The sequence below is a fragment of the Gallus gallus genome, chromosome 13 (assembly GCF_016699485.2).
Source record: "Gallus gallus isolate bGalGal1 chromosome 13, bGalGal1.mat.broiler.GRCg7b, whole genome shotgun sequence".
Lineage (NCBI taxonomy): Eukaryota > Metazoa > Chordata > Aves > Galliformes > Phasianidae > Gallus > Gallus gallus.
In genome coordinates, this window is record NC_052544.1 from 13,213,564 (window position 1) to 13,236,048 (window position 22,485).

The 22,485-nt window shown below is 37.6% G+C and overlaps 1 protein-coding gene across 1 annotated transcript in view; it reads left to right on the forward strand.

Moving 5' to 3' along the window:
* Window positions 1-22,485, forward strand: part of ADAMTS2 (ADAM metallopeptidase with thrombospondin type 1 motif 2) — a 236,217-nt gene that overhangs the window by 5,754 nt on the left and 207,978 nt on the right. Inside the window, exon 2 of the mRNA XM_040647190.2 lies at window positions 8,303-8,356. The gene's annotated coding sequence lies outside the window, so the exon portion shown is untranslated. The remainder of the gene's footprint in view (window positions 1-8,302; window positions 8,357-22,485) is intronic.

Here is a 22,485-nt window from a genome sequence, read left to right on the forward strand (position 1 = left end):
TCAGCTAGCGTTTTGTTTGCCACAATTAGGGATAACTCCCAATCCCTTTGATTCAATGGGGATTTTTTTTCTGGAGAGACAGAAAAAAATGAAGTGCGTAACAGATGTGCAAAAGCACCTTATTTATTGAAAGAGTCAAAGAGAAACATAAACTATTGGGTAACAAAGGCATGTGACTCTGTTACCTTCTCTGTTTCTCCTCACATTACAAGTTAGGATAATTTCACTGAAGGCCCTTCCCCACTTCAAGATCAAAATGGAAACATCAGTTACTTCTTGATCCTGACAACAACACTGTTCCCTGTCTGACCTCTTGATAAGCCAATCAAAGGTAAAAAATGGCAGGAATTCAGAACTGTAGCTTTATAGCAGCCAAAGGCAATCCAGCTGCTGGCTGAGGTGCTGCTGTCTTTTGCCTCTGATCAAACCCTTTCCCCAAGCCCCTTGGTCACTGGATTGCTGAACCACTTCAGTGCCCTGAGTTGGCAGAAATCTAATAAAACAGAAGTAAATCGTTTCCCTTCTGATTTAATGTACTGAAACATCTCATATTTTCCAGATGGTGTGTCGGAAGAGTTACTCACGATATGCATGTCCTGTTCAACCCCCAGTTTTCTGCCTGACCTGAGCTCTCCGTGGAGACTCCACATGGCAGATTAGCAAAGCAGATGACAGACTTACTAATGGAGTGCTTTACCTTAAACATCCTTCCTCCTATCTTTTGGCAAACACAGAAGCTCCTGGCATCATACCAGCTATAAACGTGTAGGGAGAAAAAGGAGCCATAATTAGAAAGTAGAGTCATTGTCTTAATAAATCCTAAAAGCTTCTAGTAGCCAATATAGTAGGGATTTTGTAATTAGAAACTGCATCTGAAGTAGCCTCTTAGTAAAAGAGAATAAAAGGAAAATATGATCTGTGTATAAGCTGAACCTTGCATGCTGTAGCAGAAATGTTATGTCCCAGCTTAAACCAGTGATTGAGCAGCTGGTGGGAAGGCAGGGCCAACCCAGGGGAGCTCAGGTGTATGCAATGCAATGCACCTGAGTGATTGGAAGGGGTGGAGCCAGGATCCACCCATTCCCAGACCTCATTTAAGGATTGGCAGTGGAGGGAAGGGGATCTTGCTGGAGATCCCTGTGTACCTGAGGCCTTCCAAAGGTAAGCAGCTTCTTTATTTTATTTTTGTGCCCACAGCTGTTGCACTTGTGCAGATGCTTGTTCTTGTTTGCTGCAGCCTAGGACATAGCTACTCTGCTATTCTGTGATTTCTATTGCTTTATTCATGCCTAAAAGTAAGACTTCCCCAAAGACTTTGAGTGAGTATTCTTTAGAATTTATTCTATTTAGAGTCTCTGTCTGTGTGAGTTTCTGTCTCACAGTTTTAATGTTGAGTGCTGAAGATGCTGCTGTGTGAGCATATGCAACTTTCTGGGATTCTGATGGAGCAACCAGGAAAACTGTAACTTTTTCAAGTAGGGAAAAAAAATCAAAGGGTCTAATAATGCAGAATACATTCAGCATGCTACAGGTGGTGTGGACTAGAAATGTATGCCACAGCAAATCTCTTTTGATACCACACCTCATGTAATATACATTTCTTCAAACCACCTCTCAAGGGGGGTTCCTTTTTATAAAGAAGACCTCTGTTTCAGAGGTGTACTTTCAAACATGCAGAGATGAAAGTTGCAGGGTTTGTCAAATGGTGAAGGATCCCTAATTGCTAATAATTAAGGTAGCAGTTAAAAAGTGTACTAATGCCTTTAATTAAATTAAATAGAGATTGTTCATCTTTCTAGGTAAAACCTGTTTGAAATTCTGAGCTGTGTGAAAAGAAAAGAGACCTGTAGCTGGGTTGCTATGTTGTGCAGGTGGGGAGACAAAGACATCTCCAGAAGATGTTAATAGGGAGCAGTAATTGATATTCCACTGTATCCCACGGACACAGTGTCTTGCCATCTTTTCTTTTCTTCTTTGTTCTGTTAATTTGAGAAGGCTTTACACATTGCACTGAATGCTGCAGAACTTTCTTGTCCACCATGTGAATAATTCCCCCCCTCTTAAAAACCAAAACAAACCCACAAATTCTCATCTGAATGTGCCCCTCTTGACTGAAGTGAAGAAGAGAAATGCAAGGCCTTAAAATAGTAATGAATGATGAAGTTGAAGTTTCATTGTTTTAAAAATAAACTCGTTTGGTTTATGTTCATTGGAAAAGTATAATAAGAGTAACAGAACTTCTGTTATTCTGTCAGTTATGGTTTCAAGTTGTGATTTTGGTGGATTTTATAAGCTCCAGACTCCAGTGCTGCCAGAATATGTTGCTATTGATCTCCCTTGAGTTGATGTCTTATAGCAGTTTAGGGTGTAAGGCCTCTTGAGGTGCTGCATTTCACATAATACTGAGGCTCTCCTTTTTTAACAATTTCAGGGTTGGCATAGTCAGTCTGTAAATAGTGAGAGAATAAAAACCTTTTTCCTTCACAGTACCATACTGATGTGTTAGCATTGCTGCCTTGGAACTCCTGAGTAATCTCCAAATATTCCAAAGATGTTAGTTCTTGTCCATCAGGTGTCCATTCTCAGGATCAGTGAATCTCAGTCTGAACAGTAAATTTTTATTATGTTTCTAAGAAATTCATCTTCAGTTTCAGATGAAGGAGAAAATCTGGTTTGCTGGTGGAAAAGATGAGTAAATTGGATATCAAGGCAGCCTTGGGTTGTTGCAGTTTAGTTTTGAATTGAGAAGTCACTAAGTATGTTGTCAGAAGAATAGTTTTACTTTTGGAGAAAATGTTATGTTTGTGTAACCAAAGTAGAACTTGATTTAAAAATGCCACAGTACAGTAGAAAGCCATAGTGCCTCTTACTCATAAGGAGCCTTATGGCTGAGGCTGGAGGGGACTTCAGAGATCCTTGTCTGTTTCCATAGCTGTGATAGCTTATTTGTATCCTAACACCAATTGTTTATGATTATGAATTGCAGCTTTGTATTCTTTCTGTGAAGTAGTCATCATCTTCTATTACTCTTTCTGCTTTGACTGTAGGCTCTTTGGAATGGGGACTTTTTATTTTATCATTGAATGGATATATCATGCCTGGCACAATCTGGGCTAATGTGGTTTGGGCAAGTGTGTATGTATTTAATGCTACCGATGAGAGGAAAAATAATAATAATAATAAAAAAATATATTTATGTATAGTATAATGCTGCTGATAAATTGGAGTGCTTCCAGCTAAGGTTATCCAAACACGATCATAATGAAAATGTTTTGCTATAAGCTTTTGTTAACAGTGGAAAATTACTTACCACAATTCTTCTAACAAGGATTCTAGTTATCTGTTATTCATACAGGCTGAGCTGCATAGTCTGTGGGAGTCTGTGAAATGATGTAGATGTGGTCAGTCCCAGGGTAAGAAAGGACAGCAAAAATCTGTCCTGAACAGAATGGCTCTGATGGTGTGTTGAACATATTCTGGATTTGTGACAGCAGTTATGGAGCAATAGAGCACTGTACAATAGTAGAGAGAAGTTCTAATTTTTTTATTGTATGATTGATTTATGCTTCTCACCATTGTGTATTGATTTGATTGAGGGGAGAGGGGCACTATAGAGACACCTGGATAGACTGGATTGATAGATGTATGAGTTTTGATATTTAATATAACTTAATATTTTCCTTTTAAATTCAGTTTTAGGTCTGAAATTGAGCAGTGAGCTGCTTGATTTCTGGTGTTGCTTCTTATGTAGAGGACAAAAGAATAAACCTCATTTTTCCTCATGGTGATGATAGTAAGAAATATTAGGAAATAGGAACGCCAGAATTTCCAAAACTTTCTGTCTTATAAATGGCAAAACCTATTTTGTACTTCTCAGAAGCATTGTGTTGTGAAATAGCATATAACATACAGGTTTTTACATGTATTTATTTTCCCCGATGCATTTGATTTTTAACCTAATTTTGAAATGCTGTCACCAGGCATGGTGTATCTTGAAAAGATCCAGTTCTGCTGCTAGGTCCATGTTTGCAGTGAAATTTATGAAAGTCAACCTGGGAAACCTGCTTTTAATGTAGTTTTGAGCATAGAGTTCATTACTGTCACTGACACTCTCATATTTAGCTTGACTTAAATGTCAGAAAATATTATTCAGATGTGGAAGACACTGAAGATCACAGCTAACAGATGTATTGAATCATAATTAGCAAGGAGACCACAAAGCCCAGAAGCTTCTATGTACTAAGAACACCATTGTGGCTTTCTGTTTGGCTCTAGGTGTTTGCCTGCTAAGACTTTATTACTAAATAACTGTGAGGGGAGTAGAACCTCAAACAGATACTCAATTTTCTACTATGAGATCTTGAGATTAGGCAACAACATTGCGTGAACCAAAGCTTGTTTTTTCACTGCAGCTCAGTCAGTGTGAAGTGTATTCTATGCACTGGAAGGGTATCCTGGTTTAACAAGCAGCAGGCTTTATGCAGCCCCATTGTGCTTAGAGAATACCACAGCATCATTTTTAACTATGTGGTAAACAAATAGTTGCAAAACAGATTAATGTTTTATCTCTATCTGGAGATAAGAGCACAGTCTATGTCATTGTAAATGGGCTCATATGGCTACTGGGGGAGAAAAAAACCTTCTTCCTGCTTTTCTTTGACATTTGTCCTTGGCAGGGTTATTTCTAATTAGTGTTCCTTTTCCTAATTTGTAGAAGGGATACACACAGGGAACAACTCAACTTTGTAGTTTTTGTCAATAAAATGCAATCTCTTGCTAAAACTGTACCTAAATTTACATTTTTAAGAAGTCCACTGTCACAGCCATTTACATGATTTCCATTTGTTAGATATTATGGGTGTAATCTGTGAATGACTCTACATCAAACTAAGTATTTGCATTTTTATTATGGTGAAGTTTCTGAATTTACAGTATGACCTTGAAAAATACTCAAGGCACCCAGAACTGAGAGAAGTTCAGCTTCTGAGACAGACGTGTTAAATGTTATCACTTGTTGTATTTATTAGCATCGGATCACCTCTGTTATTAAAAAAAAAAAATGGAGTACCAAAATCTTTTTCTTTTAATTGGATGTTTTCAGTACTAATGTAAACCACAGCTGAAATCTGGTACCAGACAGGCTGGAAAATATACTCAAGTTTTTATTTAAAGACAGTCAAAACAACTCTAAGGTCATCTTCTCATTTCTACCTTGAATAAATAAAGAGCATTGCTGGTCTTTCCTAAACAGATAACTAGCCAAATTAATGAACTAGTATACAGGTTCACATGAAGTGCTGCTGGAAGAATGCCTTGGGGGACCTTTGTGAATCTTTACACAATGACACTGTTGGTACGTGTTCTGTTGATGTGTTAGGTTGTGTTAGGACAAACAGGGTTAACATCTGTTGGGTTCTGAAAATGATTCTTGGAGTGGAAGAAATCAGCTTATCTTTGGAGTGTTCTTTGTTTCTTTTTGATTTGTCACTCTGAGGTTTACATTAACTGTAGAAGTGTAAATCTTGGATCATGACCTGCTCAGGTAGGTCTGCTCTGAAATAGAAAGAAAATACATCTCCCTGAACTCATAATAACTTTTTTGTGACAGAGAATGGTCAGTCATATGGTTCCTGTTATAGCTCAGATGGATTTGCAGGTTATCAACTTCTGTCTGAGCTCAGTTGTTTTCAGACAGATTTACAGATAAACTGCCTCCCCCCCATGTATCTCTGAGGTACTGTCCTATGTAGCCATTCTCTAAATTGGATGTCTGTTGTAGCTCTTACGGTTTGAAGAAAGGTGGGGGAGTATGTAGAAATAAGTACTGAGGGTTTACATTTCAGTCATATCCAGGCAAACATTAAATAATCCAATGGCCCCTAGAGAAGTCTAACATAACTACTAATGGCTTACAGAAAGCTTTATTAGTTCTTTTCTGGTTAACTATTTTCAGGAGATTCTGAAAGAAGATAAGAAATCAGTCTTTGTGTTTGGAGACTTCTTCTGGTAGGGGAAGAGGCAAGCAGGGAAGATAGCAAGGGAAGTGAATTAATTCTTTCTCAAAGTGAGATCGTATGGTAAATACTTGTTTTTGCATTTCAGTGTCAGTAATATAGGTCTATACTTTCAGTTGGCAGTGTGCGGACTCTGTTTTCTGTAGGCTATTCTAAGGGCCAACTAAAACAAAAAGCCTCTTTGAGCTATGCTGAAACTTACTCTATTGGAGTCTACACCCCTTGTGTGGAATACTTCCATAAATGAAAAAAAGCTGAAAACCTTCATAATAAACTAATATTGGAGTGTTATTAGTGTGAAGAATGCTGGGAAGAGGGGAGTGTGTATGTGATAACAAGACGAGAAAGGGATACATAAATGGAATGGAAAGCTAAAACTTTCTAGACAAGAAGCTGATAATCCAACTCTGAGAAAAGCCTGGAGGAAGAGTTCATGTGTAGAAAGAGAATGCATAGTAACTCTCCAACCTTGCTCTGTTACAGTGGCTTATGTTAAAAAAATAAAATACAGCCACTGGTAGATACAGCAGGAGCAGGTGACTAAGGGGGCATGGGGAGGATAAGCAACACAAGGAATTCTGATGTATTTTCCAACTCATCATCAGCCAAATAAACAGTCTTCTGAATTTTAGCCTGAAAGTCTCTTAATGTCCTATATGTGATATTCAGTGCCACCAACCAACTGTACCAGCTGTTCAGTTCTCCAGCAGAAAGTTTGGCTCTTAGCACTGTATGGAATTTGATGCTTTTGTCCTTTCTTACTGATGGTTTTCACTATTCTGTAGTGTTTGTTTTTTTTAACCTGGCTTAGGTTTTTCCGCTAGCTGAACAGAATGAACTCACAGAGGAGTTAGAAATATGCCAGTGCCAGTACAATGTGATATTAGAGTAGTTGCAACAAATCAAGTAGTACAATAATTCCTTAACAAACTTTCAAAGACACTTTGAACTATGTAAATTAGAAGTATAAGTGACAGCGGTTATCAAAAGATGTGTATCTGTATTGCTGGCTTCCTTGAGTTATATGGAGAAGGTCTTGCTGCAGTCAGTAGCCATGCATTTCTTAATTGCAGACAGTTGTGAATAACTACTTATTTGGTAGAATTTGTTTAAAAAAAAAATGGGTCCCCAGATGTCTTTTATCATATGAAAATAAGTCTTTCATGAGATGCCAATACTTCTGTAAGAGAATGGATGATTCCCTACTGACTTTGGTAAATAGTAAGATATTTTTGTTTTCAAGTACTCTTCTTGCTGTCAGTTGTAATATTGCTAGAATCACATTTATGCTTTCTGAAGACATCTGTGGTAATGCTGTCTTCATTACTGATACTTGGTAGGACTGGAATAGATTAATTTCTCTGATTTGCACAATGATATGTCGTCAGTGATCCCTGTTCTGCTGCAGGAAGTAAACGGGAGAATGCAACAGAGATGTTTCAGAGGAAGCTAATGCTACAATTATTTCCTCTGAGGAAGAGGAAAATGCAAGGCATTAAAATATGTTACACTTAGAAAACCGTGGAAACATGGCTTTTCATGATGTTTTGTTCATTTTTTTCAGTTTTCTAATTTTTCCTTTTTATTCCGTCACTACTTATGAGGTCACTTACTGTTAGTCTGTGACTGCCAACTCTTCCATTCAAGAGTATGTTGTCCATTTTTTTGCATCTTCAGTGTTATGAATGTTTTTTTGAGCTTGATGTTTGTGAAGAAGCCATTCAAAAATCATTTGAGTAGGACTAGCTAAAGCCTATAAATCACATGTTATTTTAGCTTTTTATCTTATTGATTCAGAAGGTGAAAGTGGCATAGTAATGAAAAGTCAGAAGGGGGAGAAGTTGATCAATATATTGCTAAATTCTTATTGAGATTCTCATGCTTAGAGTGTTCTGGGCAGTTTTATTTCTGCTTAACATTTGCTGAGTAAAAGTCATTGCCCTAGAGATGCAAGATTTATTGACACATAGAGATGAAAATGATTAGCTAAAAGGTTTCTGCATGAAGAGTCAAAATCATCTGAAATGCTACAGGGTGGATCATATACAGTAGACTGAGATATTTCAAATAAGTTATTAATTTCAAAGCTGGAAGATGAGGACTGTGGTATTATATCAACTATTTATTCTTTGAATCCTTCACAGGAACCCTAAAGAAATGAAGAAAAAAGCTTTCATTTATGTATCTGTAGGTTTATGTATTCCATAAGCATACATTTATTAGAGTTGATAAAGGCATTGTTATCTCTTCATAGATTTATTTTTAATTACATATTTATTAATTTGCAGGTTCCAGCTTTTCAAGAACTGACTGTATGGAATGATCCTGCAGCCCTGGCACAGGTAAAGCTTTATGGCAGTATACTGATTCATCAAGAATATGGTCGCTCGTTTTGCGTTTCATGTAATGAATGCTGTGTGCATTGGTACACTGTATTTAGCTTTTCAAACACCTGAAAGAGGTCAGCATGGTTTGACTCACAGTGTATGTGAGCACTACAGAAGTACTCTGTAGAGCTTCTGCATTTTGGCTGGTTGAAGAGTGAGTTGTGTCTTCAGACTTGTTTGCCTTGACTTTGTAAAAGCAGAGGATAGCAAAGTCTGGAAAGCTTAGTTGTTGGAAAGATCAAATTGAAATGCAATGTGACTTGGTGCTCTCCGAAGTCAAATGTAGGGAAACATTCAATCTCTGACTGGGTGTCAAAGGAACTTACCAATTCTTCTATGGTTGCTTACATTTTATGTCAATAGACTTCTAGCGGCAAACTGCAGTAAGCCACATCTTTGCTCCCTTCATGCAGTCACTGAATGGACAGGAAGCATTGCAGATGACCCTGAAGGAGGTCTGTGGAACTCCTGAAGAACACAGTTTGCACTCTATTTTGCCAGCATCAGTGTTCAGTGTGTATGCTTTCTCATTGCAGAGGCTATAATGTTGGTGTTCCATTGGGTTCTGATGGTCTCCAGAATCAAAAAATAGGGTTCAGGAAGGAGACATCTTGCTATTCCTTGCCAGCTTACCTTGACCAAAAAGTAGGGCTTTGTGTCTTCCTGTTCCTCCTTCTTAAATGTGAATGTACTAAGCAAAAAGTACCGAATCAAAGAGTTTAAATACAGCACGTAATTCAGAGAAAATGAGATGAGAGATTACTGTACACCAGACAAAGCTGGTAGTATTGAATAATTATGTATATTGTTGCAGGAAATGTATGAAATTTAATTCTAGGTTTCATGCAAGCTTTAAAGCTCTGAGTAGGTTTTATTTTCAAATAGAAATGATTAAATATAATTTTTCAATACTTTTACATGATTAATGTAACAAGCTGATCTTTCTTTGAGTACATCATAAATACCATCTACACTGGTGTGCTATATATGGAGAGTTTTATTGCTACAGCACTTTATGAAATTATTCTTTGGGAAATTATAGATAGTCAATGAATAATTCAAGGGAACGAATAAAAGAAAATCTAATAAACTCTGCGTATGATTGAACTTTGACATTATTACAGTGATGCGTATACACAAACCTCACTGCTATTCTGGAAAAGAGACTCAAGTAGAGCTTGATTTTTATAAGAAAAGATGTTTTCACTCTTATCCTGTCTGAGAAGAAAAGTGACATGTTTTTTCTAATTGGTAACCTGAACACAATCATACTTTATTTTTTCAAAAAAAAGTGAAGAGCAGAAGATATAACAGAAATTGTCAAGGAAATACTGGATTTTTTTTACCAGGGGTCCCAGTCATTGTAGCAATTTCTGAGAGCCTGAATACACTCTTGTGAATCAGAAAATGAAAGCCCTTGAGAAGAGGTATATCTTACAGGACTATAAATTTATTTGTTTCTATACTAGGCACAAAGTCAGAGCAACAGTCATGGCAGCAAGTACAGACAGGCCCAGCTGGAATGAGAAAAAAGGGGCAGTTTCACTGCTAAAAGCAGCTTTTGCTCTTTGCAATTTTGGCAGAAGTGATGTGGTAGGTGGGCAATGGGAAGAATGGTTTGGTTTTTATTGAGCTGAGAGGACCTGGGTGAAGCAATGTGAGAGTCTGAGGAGGTCTTATATTGTGTTCTCTTATGAGTACAACTGCATCATACAATTTCCTGTCCATATGAAATTACTGCACTATGAAAAACTGTTGTGAACTCTCTAATGTGTTCTTTAGGCTTACAAGTTAAGGTCTCCATTACTCACCCTTAAATCACTACTTTTAGGAAGGCTGGACAACTAGAAAGGGTATGGAAGTATGCACCCTGAAGCTTAGGGGTGGCTTTTGTACACTCTTATGATCTTACAAAAGGAAAGGGAGCAGGGCAAGAGAGCCATCTCTTCCTCCAGAGGGTTAAAGGTGAGTTAGGACCACACTCCTCATCTGAACTACCCTCAGAATTTTGCTTTCTCTCCCTCTTAAATAACTACATGTGTCCTGTAGAGACTGACCTCTTGGCTTAGTACAGAGCTGATATGAATGTGATATGAATGCCTCTAGAATCTTTGTGTTATGCAGGCACTGACTTTGGAGACAGATCTAGACAAAAAGCCTCATCAAGTCAATGATACTTGAGTCTGGGAAAAAGATAGTGTCAAAATCGAACTCTTGCTGCATTTCAAACAGCTACAGCAGTTTTAGTCTGTTTTTTTAAAAAAAGTAATTGGGCTCACCATTAGCAGTTTCCTAGAAATATATCCATTTTTTTAAATTTTATTTGGTATATAACGCAGAAACAACTATTCAATGCATGTAAATCAGAGCATTAGTTTTCCTTACTGTAGAACTCCAACACTTGTATTTGTTCCTAATCTGCAGTAAATGAATAAACTAACTCAAAGTGTTAGGCTATGTTACTGTGATGCTTTTAAAATCCCTACACTGAAGGTAGTTGATGCACTGTGTTAAAATGAATGTAAATGGGAGTAGGATTAAGCCAGCTGTTCTGTTTGTCCACCTATCATAAAAGGAAAAAAGTAAGAAAGTGAATGATGAAGTATCAGCTACACAGTATTCTCACTTGCCTGGAAAAAGTCTTGAGTACTATTCTCGAATTGCTTCCTGGTTTGTTACAGGACTTGAAATTGTTTAAATTTAGTTTATTTTCCTGACTAATCACAACTTCACAGAAATGGAAAGCTGAAAGTGCTTGGGAATTTGTAAGTGTGTGGGAATTGACTTGCACTAAATTTTGTTCATTTTTGTGTTCAGTTTGAGGTTGTAGGTTGATGTTATTTCATTTGAATTAATGCTTATTTCACAAAGCAGAGGGAATTGTTATGATTATTATGCAAAAGCCTGGTATACATATAAATGAAATGCAGTGAAGTAGAAGAAAAGAACTAATTTGCTTTTGTAAGTTGAGGATACATTATTTTGGCCAAAGCTTTTATGTAAATATTTCATATATCAGACTTGCTTCGCTCCTATCTAATGATTCTTGTGCTGTACAACTGGGTAAGGGAACTTGATGAGGAAATCACATTGGTTTAAATATGGTCACCCTATGTGTTACTGGAATACCCTCAGCTACAAGAGGTTTAGCATGAGTCTGCCCTACTTTCAAAGAATCTAGGGAAACAATTGTCCTTGGTGTCAGTGAGTAATGACTGAATATTTTAAGACTCCCCTCTGAAACTAAAAAATTGTATTATTGCCTGGTCTAGACCTTGATTTTTCTGCATAGATGTGCATAGTCCTTCTTAAACGATCTTCAGTTTTCTCACGGTGCTGGGATAAGTAGCAAGAAACTGAACGGCAAGAATTCATGGGGCAGCGCTGCATCTCAATCTGTCAATGTGAAAGAAAAACTTTGTGGGTTCGTATCAAATTCAGTGGTGCTGATAACAGGTTTGAGTAAAGGTATTAAATGTTTTTCATGAAAAAATGAAGTGTGTGGATCAAGGCCTTGGCTAATTAAGAATACCATGCATAATTTGTTTCCTTCCTAATTTTCCTAACTCATAGATGGGAAACTCAGGCAGAGAAATGATGGGAGTTAGTTTGTAGTGTACCTGCTTATCACAAAGTGATGGATTTTAATTGTCCTTTGTTCAATCATCTAGCCTGTCATATCTCAGTGTAAAAGGCACTTGGATACTGAGAAATAGACAAATGAGGCATCTCTTAGTGTTTAGATGGGCTCTTGCAAGGATGAGAGGTGGCTGGCTGCTGTTGGCTCCAGTGAGCTGTGATCACTCAGATAATGGTTCAGCTGATGATCTGGGTTTTAAAGTGCAACACTTTCTAATTTAACTTTATACTGCTTGCAAGAGCTTTAATTTGATAAACTACTAATAAATGTGGTATTACAGAGACTTCTTTAGTTATAAGGAAGACGGAGCTTTTGTCAAAACAAATAGTTTTTATGTGACTTCCCTTGGTACTTGCAGTGAATACAACACACAGTGGGATCAGTTATCAAAAAGGTGACTCTCTAATGCAAGTTAAAGGCTGGAATGATGAATTCCACATCTGTTAAACAGACCTAATTTCTGGTGACATTATAAACTGAAAAGGGCAACAAGCACCTTTTTCATCACACACAGATTGCTCTGAAGCAGATTAAAACTTAAAATGTGTTCAGAATTGAAGCTAAAACATCCTTTAGTCTCTGCTGAATGATTAGAAGAATGCGGGCTGGCCTGTTAGGTAAATACTTGCTGAATTTTAAGGATATGTTTTCACTCAGGGTATCTGGTAAGATTTTGCTGGACTCATTTAATGGTAATGATGGACTCATGGAGCAGATACCTGGCATCAGTGACTTCCTCTGGTCATATCAATTGTAAGTCCTCTGATGAAACCTGCATGTTTCAGTTATGCCAATCCACTGCATGGCTGAGGAATATGAACATGAGCAACTGCTAATTCAGTTCAGTATTGGAAGACATAGTCAAAATCTGACTCCCTTATCTCGTGACCTGCTGTGAAATGATTGCTTGTGTAAAACGTAATGGAAGCATCAGGAAGTCAGAACCGACTTACTCAAACAAGTGTATAAAGCTATAAGAAATTGAAGATCGTATTTGAAATGCATTCCTTTTTTAAGAAAGTGGCACAACAAAATATCTTGGTTTGATACATTGTGTAACAATTACTTTGAAACATCACTTTTTAGTTTTTCTATGGAAATCTTACTCATCAGTTTAACAAATACTTTTAAAAGTCCATTTCTGTTGAAGGAAGTGATGCTAGGTTTCCTATTTCTGCTTTTTCTGAGGTGTCTGTTATAGAACACATCCAACCTTTCCCCATTCTCTGTTTTTACTTAGTTCATTTTGGAGATATTTCACCTTTGCAGCTAAAATAAATTTGGAAAATATTTGTCTTACTATATGAATTTCTAAACTGTAACCCACGTGCACTAGTTAAAACTCTCTGCCATGGGTAGACTTCCAAGTCGTTGGTTTAGCAATGAATTCAAAGAGATTATGATTACTCAAAAGCTTTCTAGCAAAAATTGTAGTTTTGGGATAGTCTTAGGCCATTTGTTTATCTTGTGGTTTACATAATCTGCAGCAACTCCACTCTACATTTTCAGAGAAGCCTTTCTCATCCAAAAAGAAATGGTTTCTTTTTCATAAGAGCCAGAACTAGACTCTGAACAGCTGGAATTTAGCATGGTAACATCCATGGAAAAACCTCACGTCTTCTGCAGTGCCTTCATCCCCATTGTTGCTATCTCTGACACAGGTCAGGAAACCAATCACAAAGACACCACACAGTTGTCCTTCCAGAACTATGTAGCTAAGAACCATTGCAAGAACTTGTATTAAAGAACATTTATTTTACATTTCTACCAAGTAAATACTTCTCAAAGCCAGGGCCAAGGAAAGGATAGTAAACAGCTCTACTTACAGTATGGACTAATACTTTCCAGCATTGTTACATTTTAGCTTCTCCTACTTCCTCTCAAAAGATTTACTCTGAATTATGACATAACTCCATGTCCTCACAGTTCCTTTAGTAAATATTAGCACTAATCGGCATTCAATGAAGTACAGTTTCCCCTTGATCTGCATAGCTGAGTACTCTGTAAAGGGCCTGGTGCTGTTCTGGTGTAAGGAAGTCTTCCAGCAGCACTGAAAACTGCAGCAATCACATTCAGACACTTGGAAAATGATTCAGCAAAATTCTAACATCACTTAGAGGAACATGCTGAGATCTTTGTGACTACTGAGAGTGAAAATGTAGTAAAAACAAAAAAATGGGGAAATCTGAGCGGTCAGATCCTCACCACAGCATTCCTGTGATCATACATTTTCCCTAGGACTTTTTTTTTTACTTCTAGCTCTTGTTTTATTTTTGCTCCCAAGGATACCACTGGCTTTCACCTTACACTTTTGCTTTATAGATTTTAATTAAAACCCCTTTCCCAGAATGGAAGAGAAATGATGAGTATGAATTTTTAATGAAATGCTTATTTTTATGAAATATTTATACTTTTTCATTCTACTCTACACTTTTTTCCTTGTCATTTTGGGATAGCAGGTTCTTGAAGGGCTTTTGTTTTGTATTTTCAACTAAAGTTTGATGTCATTTGATGTAAATAGCTTCTGACACCCTGAGGGTTTAGCTGGGTCATACCAAAGGTAGTCACCCAGAGAACGGCTTCTCTGAGAAGTGCTGTCAGACTTGTTTTCTCATGCAACCAATTGTTTAATAGGCAATGTAGTATTGCTCTTGTTTAATACATTGAGTTTTACATTGCAAAAACAACAAAGTATTCTTACATTTACTTCTAGGATGTAGAGAAGACTAAAGCAGTTGCTGAATTTTTGTATTGTTGGGACTAGGAGACCAGAAATCAATCAATCATAAGTTTTTGCATTGAGTTTTGAGCAACCTGGTAGAGAGGGAGGTGTCCTTGCCCATAGTATGGGGGTTGGAATTAGATGATCTTAAAGGTCCCTTCCAACTCAAACTTATTCTATGAGTCCAAATGGTTCAGTTTCAACAGCACTCTGACCAGCAGAAGTGTCCATCTCTTTAGGTATGCTTTTTAGAGACTGATGGTTTATTTCTAAGAAAATCTCTCTTCTGTGTTTTCTAACTGAGCTGATAAAATGTCATGCAGTTATGACTTTATAACCCATTTCAAATATCCACTTAATCCTATGTCTAGGGGGAGCAAGAAGAGTTTATGCAGAAGGAAGTGATTTAAAAAGGGTGCATTTCAGAGCAGCTGAAGGAAGAAAGGCCCTGTAGTCAGCCCCACATCCTGAGCTCTGTTCTCAGGGTTTGTATTACCCTTAAATCTCAGGATTTGAGGGTAATACAAATAGCATAATTTGTGCTGTATTAACCCCAAAAGAACATTGTGGTGGGTTCATCCAGAGCAAAAAATAAAATAAAATCACATGACTTATCTTTTAACCCAAAAAAGAACTTGCTGCTCCAGATTGAGAATAAATGAATAGGAGAGGTGGTGTTTTGCAGTCAAAGCAGAGGTGAAACATGTATTGCCTAAGAAACCTCCTCAGAGAACATCAGGTCCTCTCCAGCTCAGGGGAAAACATGGAGGACTATGTTCCTATGCAGCTCTCATGTTAGCAGTACTCATCCAAGTCAGTGCCAGAAGTAAAGTCTTCAGCTCTGAGATGACTCTCAAATTCTCATAAAATCACTGCCTTTTCTCATCATATTGTGTCAGGGCAGTGCAAACATCAATGCCATTTAATGAACTGTGATGCTAACTCATTGGTTCCAGGCAATAACTTTTTACTTAGCTCTACTATACAAAGATTAATATTAGGATGATCACTTCATCTGATTATTATTTTTTAAGCTGTTCCAATTTTATGGATGTTGTATGAATAAATTGTATTTGTTCTTCTTCTTCCCCTTGCAAGCACAATTCCCTAATATTAAATCTTCCAACATCCTGCATCCTTTCTAACAGGGTGTGCTGTTGCTGGGCAACACCAGATTTGCTCTTTAAAATTATCCAGGTTTCTTTAGCCAGCTTTGTGAGTTGGTGCAGCAGGGAAGCAGTAACATCTCAGTGCTTTAAAATATATGCATTTTTTAACTTTAATATTATTTCCTGTATTCTGGCAACTGTGGCCATTCATTTGTGGCTATACATTTAAAAAATACTTTCATATTTTTAAAGTTCTGCTATGTTAATTTTTAATTATGTAACTACTTGTATAGCACACATTAACTCCTTGTACATAGGCACAAGAAGAGAGCAGAATTATAACATAAACTATGTAAGGAAACTTTATCAGAAAGATTTTTTTATTGTTTTTTTCTACTCAAAGCATTAGAATTCAGATGGAAGCAATGTGTTTGAGTGCAGATTCTTTATATTGGAGCTTCTTAACCTTGTGCACCCCCAACTGAGTAGATCTCATAAATGCTGACAAAATATTTCTTCCTGATATTAAAATTGAGAATATAGGAAATATCTTCTGTAGACTGAGTTATTAACTATTTCAGCATGGGGTACAACTTCAAGTGTAGACCACAGGACCATGTAAATCTCGAATGTCTTATTTTCAGTGCCAATTTTTAATGACATCAGCAAAAACTTTCACTTGTAAGATTTTCTTTGAGTAAATAGATCCTGTGAATAATATGGTTGTACTCCAGCAAGGTGTTAAAATCTATGTGTAAGAGTCGCATAAGGTCAATTGGACTTCACTGAGCCTTTGATTCAGTAAAGGTATTTCTGAGCTTTGAGATTCTGAGCTCATGCTGTGGAGGTACCTTGAATGTTTTTGGACTTGAGCATTTCTATAGAATGGAGCATATGCAGGAAAATGAAGCTGCCCTTAACTGGATCTAAGATTTTTACAGTATTTGGCATTGCAGACTTGATGTTGCACCCTAGTGACAGACAGACTTAGAGGAAGTGTTTTCATTGCTGGTAATGGGAGCAAGGTCAAAGACATTTTAATGATGATATTTGCTAATTTTGTAGAGCAAATGATTGATATCGCTTTTAAAGTGACTTTTAGTCAATATGAGATTATGGGTTATCTTTTGGTATTAAATCTTGTGCTCTGATCCTTTGAAAGCAGGATCCTATTGATTTTTTTTTTTTTGAGGGAGCAAACAAGGGTTCTTTCTGGCTATTAGAGGAGATTTCTGTTGTCCACCATTGTTTGCAGTAGCTGGGTTTGCTGTTGATGGGTTACAGCTGGTTGACCACTTGCAGTTTCTCATTTGGGAAAGAGCCATATTTCTTGCAACCAAAGCTAATGGTTTCTGTACCTTTTCTAGGCCATGAAGGTAACAAAAGCAATATAATGCCATTGGAACTGAGTAACCTTTTAAGTACACTTTCTTATGTATCAGCTTTTTGTCACTTGCTTGGGTGGCATACTTAGTATTTTATTTTGTTGGGGAAATAGCAAATAAAAAATGAGAAGTTAATACAGTGTCTTTTTATATTAGTTATCTGAGTCTGTGCCAAACCTATGAAGCTTCACCTTGTGCACAGCAAGGCATGTGGCTTGGCTCTATCCCTGTGCCTCTGTGTTGCTGGTCTTGTAGTCCAGCCACCTCTCTGGTCCTGTGTAGCAGAGTGGACCTGCTCGACCGTATGCAGGTCTTGCATCTGACTAGTGAAGTGAGGTTGAAGCTCAAGCTCTTCAGAACTATGAAAGTTCTACACATCAGCTATAGCACAGGGCTGTGAGTGCCTTTCTTCTTCCTGCATTTGGGAATGCCTTGGGAGAGATGAGTCTTGAGCAGTCTGCCATGTTCACACATTGCTTGGGAGCTGTCTACCAGGAGCTGAGTCTGTTTGAAGAATTTTCCTCCTTATATTTACAAGAAAGTAGTGTAGTGTGAGTCCAAGCTGCTGGTTACAAGAAGCCCAAAGAACACACTAATGGCTGGAAACTTGTTAACGGAACTAACTGCGTTTTCAGACACAGAAAAGAGAAGACTGGGCAGCTTCATACTTGTTTTCAGCCGACTTTCAGCTCGGTGTTGTGAAATAGAGCAGTATCTTCAGCCCCTGCTCTTCAATGTCAGCTGCATATATCCACTGTTCTTCAGTATTAGTGCTTCTGGAGCTATGCAGTGATTTAGATCAGGGAGATAATTTGACTAGAAGTGAATATTCTTTTTCATTTGCTGCAGTAGTTTGGAGTTGTGCTGATTCCCTTGTCAGACTCACTGTGCAATCCTGGGACAGTTACAGCTGGTGTTAGAGAGGCAATGAGAAGGAGCAGTTTCATCGAAAGGGGAATTTAGAAGTACCCCATTTCATCGGCAGACTAGATTTATGCTGGATTAAAGCAGCTGTGTAACCATGGCCACAGATCTCATAGGATAGCTGGAGGGTTTTACAGTTGCCTTCTGTGCTTTTCTGCAGAGCTTGTAAATATCTGCTTTGCAAAGGAAATGCTGCAGGAACCTGGTGTGTGAACTTCTGCAGGTTTACAGGCCTTTTCTGTTGCTCATGTGATAAAAGAAGGGGGAGTTCTGAGGAGATATCTTTGTACAAACCAACTGTATAGCCACTAGCTGAATGCGTAAGTGGAAAAATCTTGCCTATTCTTCATCACTGCTTCCTTACTGACTCTCTTCTTGTGTGCTCAAGGCAATATAAAGATTAGAGATTTTTTGTAAATTAAAAGGAGAGAATATGCAACCCCCAGATGAGGAAAAGAAGGTGAAATACACTGTGCCTGAATGAACTTGCAGAACACAGAAAGCTAGAAGAAATGTCTTGGCATTCATTGCAGAGGAGACAAGGAAGAAGAGCACAGCAAATAATAATCAGAACACGTTGATTACCATTCTTATAAAGCTGTGAGATCCCCTTGAAAATGTTGACCCAAGCAATGATTACACCACAGAGAAACAAAATGTAATTAATTAGAAGCTAATAAATCCAAGCAGCAAGACAAAAAGTGTATCAGGGGAAAGTACTAAAATGATGTGCAAAGGATGAAAGAATATTTTAAGTCCAGATGTTCATTTATGAATTTTATGGAAAATGAGCCTACTTCTGAATAGCACTTTGAAAACTCCCCCAAGGAGAAAAAACATTGTTTTATTCCAATATAGCTAGGAGAAGTCCTTTTATTAATCAGCTCTCAGAAGGATGCCCTCACAATACACTTTCATACTTAAGGATCTAATTTCCAGTGATGTTTGCAAAATAAGTTGGCTGCAATTACATTAGTGTACGTACATCACAGTTTGTGATATAATAGCATCTTTGTCTGTGGTTTTCTTGTATTTACCTGTCTCCTTATCTGTTTGCGTGGAAGGTAACCACTCTGGACAGAGACCACTTCTTGATTCTGTGCTGCTATGCACATTGTATTCCTGGGTCCTAGCCCTTGGCTAAGAATCCTACTTAGTGTTACAACAAAGATAATGCCATTCAAATACCACTAAACTTTGCCATGCTTTGCAGCCTTCTGATCTCTGACCTGTGCCCATTACAGTGAAATCCTGCTGCCATTGCTGGGCTGTGTTTGTCTACTTTGGACTCCTGACCCTCACTGCCTGAACTTATTAAATTGAGTGATAGTAATTCTGCTAAGCTGAACAGCCAGCTGTAGAGGAGAAATAGACTAAAAGGTGAACCATAAAGAATCAAAAAGTAGAAATAAAATGAAATGAACTCAATATTTATCATTGGGGGAAAAAAAAGGCCCTAATGATTTTTAAGTTGATCTCTATATAAGCTATTAAAGATAAACAAAATTTGCATGCTTTTCTAAGTCATGGCAAGGTGAAAGGGGGAAAACAGCATAAATCCATGCAGTGGGCCTAAGAAGTGGGATTGGCTGTCTTGTTAGGACACAATACTCTGAGTTCTAGGAAAGTATTTAGAAGCCCTCCTGTATTTGGTGGTGTTCTTGCAGAAACACTGAATGCACACTTGCATATGGCTGGAATCTCCATGAATTCCTTTCAGTGGTTTATATTTGGACCATATCACCCTACAAAGTCTTAAAGGAAGACCATGGTCAGTTCATCAGCCATTCAGTAACTGGAAGAGTTAACAGGGAATGGAGAAAATGTTTTCTGATAAACGAGACTGTTGTTCTCAGTCATTAAAGGGATTTGGAGCTTTGGTTCTATGGGTATACAACCTTCAGTAGGTCAGGAGAGTAGGTCATTAGTGTACTTCAGCTGTTATGAAACAAGATTGCATCCACTCAGCAAAGTGATCCTGTGCTTAACTTAAACCGTATTGTGAAGTATTCAACAGAATGTTTTGTTCAATTACATGAAGCTGAAGCTAGAAAAGGCTTTAGCAATGTAAGATTTTTTTTTTTAAAAAGATAAGCCACGTATTTCAGAATCTTTAATTTCAGTTTCTGAAAGTCACAAGTAGCTATGAATGCAGAACATCATTATCTAAAACAAACACTTCATGATTTCCCTGAGCGCATCCTGGAAATAATGATCAGTTGCTGCCTACAGAAGATAACAAACAACAAATATTATACTGTAGGAAGAATGGAATTCTGCACTGAAGCTCTTACCCTGTGCCTCTTTTAATTTGCACATTATTCAGATGGCATCTAAAAGAATATTTATTTATACACGAGAAGTTAAACTTGTTAGAAGGCACCACCATGCAGACAACTCGAGATGTATGTTTATTTTCCAAAATCTCATTAAACTCAGGTATTTTTTTCTACATTTCTTCTCATCATTATGAAGCACAGGCAGAGTTTCTTTCTGCTAACACTGAAAAAGGAATTTTTTAAAACAAGACAAACAATTGTTATAGACAAGGAAAGCTGTTAGGATTAATATGTTCTGCCTCCTCTTCTGCATTTTCTTTAGCACTCTGCTAGGACTGCCTTCAGCACCTTGCCTGGTACCCTTCTTCAGATATAGGTATGATTTGCACATGTAAAAGTATACACCTAATGGCACTTGGAAGGAAGCATGAGAAATGATAACAAAAGCTTCTAAGTGTAAGGCTACTGCTTGCATTGGTTTCATCTTAATGTGGAATGTTTGGGGCATTTATCTAATTGAAAATGGCGCTAACTAGGTCACAGGAAGGCAGGTTGAAATCTGTTGGTTGTGGTACTTCCTCAGCAACATCACCATTCCATCACCCACGCCTCCCCCCCGGGGGTGTGTGTGTATTTGTGTGTCCAGTAGACTGTGCTGACAGCACTCCTTCATACTGCAAGTTCTTTGAGTTAGCTTACAGATACTTAGTGCTGGCTGCTTGGAGTTCTGTGCCAGCACCCACTGCTTGTAGTCACATGGGATGGGAGTCCTCAGGGTTACAGCAGTTCAGTTAAGTAGTTGTCCTTCCCTCAAAAAGTCAGAGAGAATTTAAATGATGTCCAAAGAATAAAGCAGTGTATTTGGTTACTGCATGTTCTTTAGTTCTGCTGGAGTAACTGGGAGGCATAGTTCCTAGCACACAGACATGCATGATTTTTAAAACATGTAGAGTATGGCGGTTATATGAAGGGTCTGACTTTTGGCCCACTTCCTTAGTGGCAAAATTCCCTTAGGAGAATTGGACCTCGGATTTCCAAGTCACTTCTAATTCTTAAATACCTCTGAAAAACATACAAATCCAGTAGTGATTTACAAAGATGTATGGTCTTTACATATTTGACTTATCTAAATGCTTTGGCCTATCCTCACAAGGCTCTCATTTTTCAAAGTTGTTTTAAACAGGAATGACATTTTGAATTCCTCCTAGTATGAGTAATAAGGGTAGAGTCTGGCAAGTAGTTGTCTGTTACATTGCAAAAAAGATAAATAAAGGGTGCAACTTCCAAAAGTTTTTTTCTTTTTCTCCTCCTGCAAGATTCTGTAATTTAATACTGAGAACAACATCAAAGAGAAAGAAAATTAAATCTTTTCTCTTTCCTCCCTGTCAGGGACATGGTAATGTGATGGTAATATTTATTCTTTGGCTTCTTGAATTCTCTGCAGAATCACCTTTGCATTCATTTATGATAGTCTTTTGAACAGATGGTCAAAATGGTGATGTCTGATGGAAATGTGTGATTAATACCCAGGTCCACCCAAAAAGTCCTGGAAAAAAAAATCTATTGTCTGTAACTAAGTTCTAGAGCAAGTTTGCCAACTTTTTTATACCTCAGTCTCTGTTACAAGGTGACAGCAGTGGATTAAGTGGTGGGAGTTACAAATATTTATTATAATTATTGTAATAAAACATAAGACTATTACTTAGTAAGTATGCAGGGATGAATTCAGCAGTAGGGCTTGAAGAATAATGAAAACATTAACAATATCATCTTTGTAGAACTGCCATGTCTGTATTCCAAAAGCACTTAAGGCCATTGTGGCCATTTTTAATTCTCTTTTCTGAAAGAAAGGCCCAATAGTTGGCATCAGTTTCTGAAAATTATGGGCAAATAAATGTTATTATGTAACATGAATGTCCTTTATCATAACCACACCAGCGGCTGTGATGAAAGTGCACTACAGAGAGTGAATCAGGTAAGGCATCAGAATATTACCAGATGAATGTGCTTCTATATGGCCAGGGA